Source organism: Gavia stellata, chromosome Z, assembly GCF_030936135.1.
Source record: "Gavia stellata isolate bGavSte3 chromosome Z, bGavSte3.hap2, whole genome shotgun sequence".
Taxonomy (NCBI): Eukaryota; Metazoa; Chordata; class Aves; order Gaviiformes; family Gaviidae; genus Gavia; species Gavia stellata.
Genome location: NC_082637.1, coordinates 78,205,606 through 78,211,878, shown reverse-complemented (window position 1 = coordinate 78,211,878; position 6,273 = coordinate 78,205,606).

The following is a 6,273-nucleotide window of genomic DNA, read 5'->3' as shown; positions in this document are numbered from 1 at the left end:
ATTATTAGAGAAAAGGCAGTGCCTTCTCTCTGTGGAGTAGAAGATATTTGACAAGTTTCTTCAAGGTGTGGTATCAAAACTTAGCTTGACTTAACCATGGAATTGAAGTTTGATGTCTTATTTTTACTATGAAGTGATGTTGTGTAATAGTACTTTGGAGAAAATAAGACAAGAAAATAGTCCTGATTTCAAAGAATTTTTTTACATTTCTTTAAAGAATGAAATGTTTACAATCTTATGGAAAATATTCAGGTCTATTATGGTTTGAAAATTTTTTAAGAAGTTATTTTTGTTAAGGTCATCTTTGGGGGAAGAAAAATTAAACCTCAAGAGTTTTTTATACCACTATAATGTCTAATAATTAAATTACTGTGTATTTACTTAATTTCTTATTATGTGCCTTACTATGTGCTTATGATACAATAGCTTAGAGTTTTATCTGAAGTATCTTGAAAAATATATTGTGGGGTTTGTGAAAATGCTCTTCTTGGTCTTTTTGGAAATGTTTTCCTTGATACTTCAAAATATTTTTTCATTAAGTAATACTCTGAATTCTAGTCTCTTGTGCATTGGTGTAGAGACTGGATAGAGGTGGGAATGAAGTTTAACGCATTGCATAATCATGTAGGGATTCTTTGAATTTACTTGGTTGCAGTTGTCTGATACTAGTACTTGGCTGAAAAAAAATTCATGCCCAGAAATATGCACTAAAAAACCCCCTACATAGAAAGCAAACAGCAAATTCACTCCAGTTTCTGGACTCCATCTAACTTTTTGAGAGACATTGGCTGTATCAGAATATTCTCTTTTGGGTTTCTGCATTTTCTCTCAGTATATTCTCTCAAGTAATAAAGAGATACCATTCTTTCCTTTGTGAGTATGAATAAAATGTTTGATACTGAATGTCCATTCCTCTTTGGAGAATGAGCTGAAATGCAGTTAGTTTTTGTGTTGAAAGTACATATGAACTTTAGTGACTTCTGATTGTATTTTAAAAAGTTAAATTTCTTTTTAAGAGATTTTTCTTTCTAGTACTTACTTAACCACCTTTTAAAGAGGTATTCCTCTCAAACATAGCATTTATTTGCTTCTAACTACTGCAGAATTTGCTTCTGATGTAATGTTTTGCCACACATTCATTTTGTTTTTTCATGAATTTGTATGAATTGTATGACTTTTTTCCTATCTATCTAGAAGAAAGGGCATATTTCTACCATGGTCCGTGTATTCTGGAGTAAGCTTTTTCAAATTTCTCTGAATTATTTTTGCAAAATCAGCAAGATACTAGCTTGCTTCTTTTAATGTATGTAAATTAATTAGAGGTGCAGCAGCCAATCACAGTAAAGATGGTGCCAGATCTCTATACTGCAACAGAAGTATGCTATTTGACGGTAGATAAAATGCTGACTAAATACATATGTGGCTATAATAAATGCTGTGCAACACAAATAAATAAATATTCAGAATGTACTATTTACTGGAAAGTTAAATTGGATTAGGAATAATAGACAATGTTATCTTTGGGATTTGAGATAGTTCTTCTATTTTCCCCTTTCTGAAATAGCTAATTCAGTTTGGTGACGTTTGAAACAAAGTATTTCTTTTCAAATTAATGAAAATAAGTAATTGTGTGATGCCAGAGCACCATATTAAAAACTTAGACATGTAGCAAACTGCAGCTGTAAGCAAGCTTGTTCATTTGCAAAGGCGCTTTTTCACCAAGGTGCTTAATTCTAATTCATGTCTATGTTTTACCTTGTTAGCAGTCACACTGATATCAGTTAAAAAGAGTCTTGCTGGACTGGGAAAGTTCCTTGTTTACTACAAGTGAATTGGTTTGATAATACTAGGCCATTATCCATAAAATGTGCTTTGTCACTTTCCTTAAGAATTACAGCTACAGAGGAGAGGAATCATATTAGATCTAAAGCAGGAAAAAAGGAACCTTAAATTTGAGAACTAATATTGGCACATATCAGGAGCAGTATATGTATACTGTATGTCTAATATGTTATATGTGTATACAAACACGTGAATCACATGCACTTTAATTTATTGACTCTCATAGCAGACGATGGAAAAGCTTAATCAAACATAAAAGGGTGACGACCTCTGACATTCTCTCAAAAGGAGAAAGGAATAATTTCTCAGTTTTAATTTAATGTTAAAATATAGCTAACATCAGCTTGGGACTTTGCAGTTTGAAATGTAGATGCCTACAGTTTAATTTAGCAGAGATTTACAATTTTTTAATTTAAAAAAAATCTGGGTGGTGGATATTTATAATGTTTCCTTTTTGGTTTTGTGATACAGTCATCCCGTATATTTTTTAAATTCTCCTTTGTCATTGTTCTGTTTCTGCAATTGAATTATTCTTGTCAACTTTTAGATTTCTGTATATCTTAAAGATGCTACCTCTTAGGGACATCTGCTTTTACAAGAAGTGCAGACAAGCTTCAAAACTAGCAGTACATCTTAATGTTTGCTTAGCAGAATGACGGCACTAGTTAAAGCTAGTTTACCTCATTCAGTATTTTGCCTTGAATAATTAAATGCAAAACCATAACTCCTTGTTTATCATAATGCATTGTTAGTGAAGGATCAGGACAAAAGGAATAATTATTATACTTAGTGCTTGACTCATTAGTACTTGGATGCAAAAGCACAGTGGCATCTCAGTTCTTGATTCTTGAAAGCATATACGAGCAGACTCCTTGATACCTGTGAAAAGAGCGGGATTTGGGAATGAATGGGATTATTCAGATTCTTACAATAATGTAGGTTGGAGAGAAACCTCTGGAGTCCTTAATCCTACCTCTCGCTCAGATTAGAGCCAACTTCGAGCAACTGCTCAAAGAGAATGGTCCAGTTAAGGTTTCAGTATTTCCAAGAATGGAGACTTCACAAATTCTCTGTTCTTCTCACTGTTCCAATGTTTGACTACCCTCATTGTGAATTTTTTTTCCCTAATATGTAATTAGGCTTTAAACATACTGCATCCTATGTCTGTTGCCTTTTGTCCTGTTAACTGTGCAACTCCCAAGAAGAGTCCAGCTCCATCTTCTCTATACTGTGGCCTTAAGTTGTTAAAGATAGGCTCATAATTTCTTTAATATAGGTTCTTAATTTCTGTTTAAATAATTTGTGAAGTACCTGGTAATGTGCATGGTGTAACCCGGAACTTGTATTCTAAAACACTAGTGGTTATATCCTGACTATGGGTACTGGAAATGCTTGAGGGTAGAGTTCTCTGCCTATGTGTATGTCAAGTCCACAGTTCAGCTCTGGGTTACCTCTAGCTCCATTTTTTGGTGGATGCACACTTCGTTCAAAGTGTAGTAAGGCCTTTTTAACAACCCAGAAGCGGCTTAGTGCCTTTTCAAATGACCTGTGATTTGTTGCATAATGGTAAAACTTTTGCTTCTTTGAATTTCTTCAAATGTCTTTGAATGTCAGAACAAATTTCTGAAACTTTGATTCATAATTTGACTTGGTTGCCTTGTCTGCTGGTCCTATCAGTTGCACTTTTTTTTGTGCAGTAATAGATTGAGGTCCTTTTTATGCCTAAGACATTCCACATATCTGAGGAGATTTGCCTATATATGACACTTTCTGATTACAGATGGCAAACCTGTGTTTGTATGCTGTGAAAACGATTCACCTTTGTTGATAAAACTGCCAGTGTGGTTTGTGTGATCAAATACCTTGCCCTCCTTTGATTCATGTCAGTAGGAAAGTGATGAGATCTTTTTTTTATAAAGGGTGTGGACCTCCTACTTGTCATTGTACACTGTTAGCTCATACTGCTGTTTCTCAAATGAGAGGTCAACTGCTTATAAAAAGCATTGTTCTGCCTTTACCTTTTGCCCTGGTATATTGTTAAATAGAGCAGAACTACCAGACTTAATGTTGTTACTGTTGTGCTGAAAGGATACTGGTCAGATTGCACAGAAGTTTTTCTTTAAATTGGGTTTATCGTCTAACTGTCTTCTGAAGATTTGTTTGCTTTATACAAGACTGTTTGCCTGCTCTTTTTAAAGCAAATCCTAACAGTTAGGAATTGTGAATTATTTCAAGAAAGCATGGAAAATTTCTGAGGTATTTAACTTCAGGGGTTTATTGCGGGGGGGAAGGGAATAAAATTGGACCAAAGTTTATGTGCCTTCGGTAGTTTTACAGGTAGGGTTTTTTCACATCTATTGCTGTCTTAAGTATAACAAATACTTTTTTTCACCCATGGAAATTGTGTATTTATATTGTTAAAAATGAATGTTGTCCGCTGACTACACAAGAAGTGAATTACAGCTGTTCAGTACAGATTTAATTATCCCTCTGCCTTTACCATTGCAATTTTTTTCTTTTGTATTGCAATATGCAGGAATCCAAGCATAACCCACGTATTTCCAACTTCAAATAGTAATAACATGGTGTGCCTGGAGCAGTCCCAAAGAAATGAAATGCTTACGTAGTTGAAGGTCCTTGATAGATGAATAAATCTTTTACCTTAGCAGACTAATGTCATCACTGTAAGCAGTTTTTCAGTTCTTGGAAGCTGTGCATTATTTATGAGTGGGAAGCCACCACCTATGTACTTAGTTCATTTTAAGCACTTTCAATTCTTTTGAATATGTTATCCACTTTCTGCAGAAGTTCACCCTAGAACTGCAGCAGCACAAGACAAAGGTGGCTAGCCAGGCAGATTCTTGCATCAGAACGTCACCTCACTCTCTGACCAAAGACTGACTCTTCTGGTTTTACTGAGACATTTTGTGGAAAACCTGTGTTTTCGCTCACACACCTTTCTGATGGGAAGACCCAATGCAAAGTGGCCTTTACTTGAGACTACTATTGGTGGATGAAACACAGTGGAAAATGAGGTCGTAATGTGATCCAAATGGTGTGAGATAAGGCAAAAGGTTAATGGACTACTTTTAGTACTGTATTCAAGACACACAAAGCATGGTTAAGAATTGCTGGCATTCCCTTGTAACATCATGTTTTAGGTTCTCATAAACCTGGCAAAAGTGTTTTGGGGAACAAATGAAAGTGCAAAATTTTTTTATATAAAAAAATTGTTGGCTTGTATATTTTAATAAGCAACAGCTTTCATTTGTAAAGTGTTGCAGAAAAAGGATTCCATGTCTTTTGAGATGACTTAAAACTGAAAAGAAGATGGAGTATTAAAGAAACCTATTTTCTGGCTGTGTAGTGCATGGTTAATTTGATTTTGTTTATGCTGCGATATATTCTGTTTCTTTTGGGTTAGTGTATTTGCTGATTACTTGGTATCTATACCTAACTCTTTTCCTAACTCTAGTTGTTGTAGCATGCCTTTAATAAATGTCATTACAGCTGTACTCTCTTAATTTTTCCTGTGTTCTTGCCTATTGCTTTGGGTTTTTTCTTGTCTTACCATTGTGCAGCTAATAATGTCTCATTTTCTGTTTTTTTTTCTTTAGCATACATGGCCATCTAAGCAAAAGCTTTTTAGATCAAAAGTATTTTAGGAGGACTAATGCACATCTTCAACAACAGTTGAAGTTCAGCAGCACCTAAACTTTCCCCTGAGCAGGGTAAAATTTTCATTTTCAGTAGGATGGAAATCTATTCTACAACCCTGAGCCAATACAGCAGTTGAAGACTGCTTCATTCTTTGAGACAGGGATGACAGACTTCAAGCCTTGGGGCCTCATTAGTGAGAATTCTTTTGTTTTCCCTTTTACCATGCTGTACTCTTTTCTAGCCTTAGAATTCAAGTTTGTATCATTTGCACAAAGATTTAAAAAATTGTAAACAGTAGCTGAAAAAGATGGTCTGCTTTCAGCTTCCTGTTTCTCAACTTTCTTGTTGATTGTTTTTCCTTCATTCTCTTCTGCTTGTCCTTCTGTGTGTTACACAACACTAATTTAGACTAATTTTATTCTTGCATCCAAAATTCAGGATTGATGATAAACAGGCAGTTGTCTAAAGCAATAGATACAAGTATGTGGATGATGTGGGGAGTGCAGTGCCTCTTTCTGACCTAAAATTCTCAGCCAATCTGGCAAGGATTTAATTGTCTGCCACTGAGTCTAAGCCTAGCAGATCTTGAAGAATCTGAAGTCTCATGCACGTACTTAATGACTGCCTGTGTCTCAAGGCTAGGACTAGAGCACTGAGCAAATATAGCGTAAACTATGCTATTACCAATCTCTGAATGTAGATGCTTTTGTAGGGAGAAAAACCTAATTCAATTTAGACTGGATTGCAGCTTTCAGGAAAATGCTTATTCTC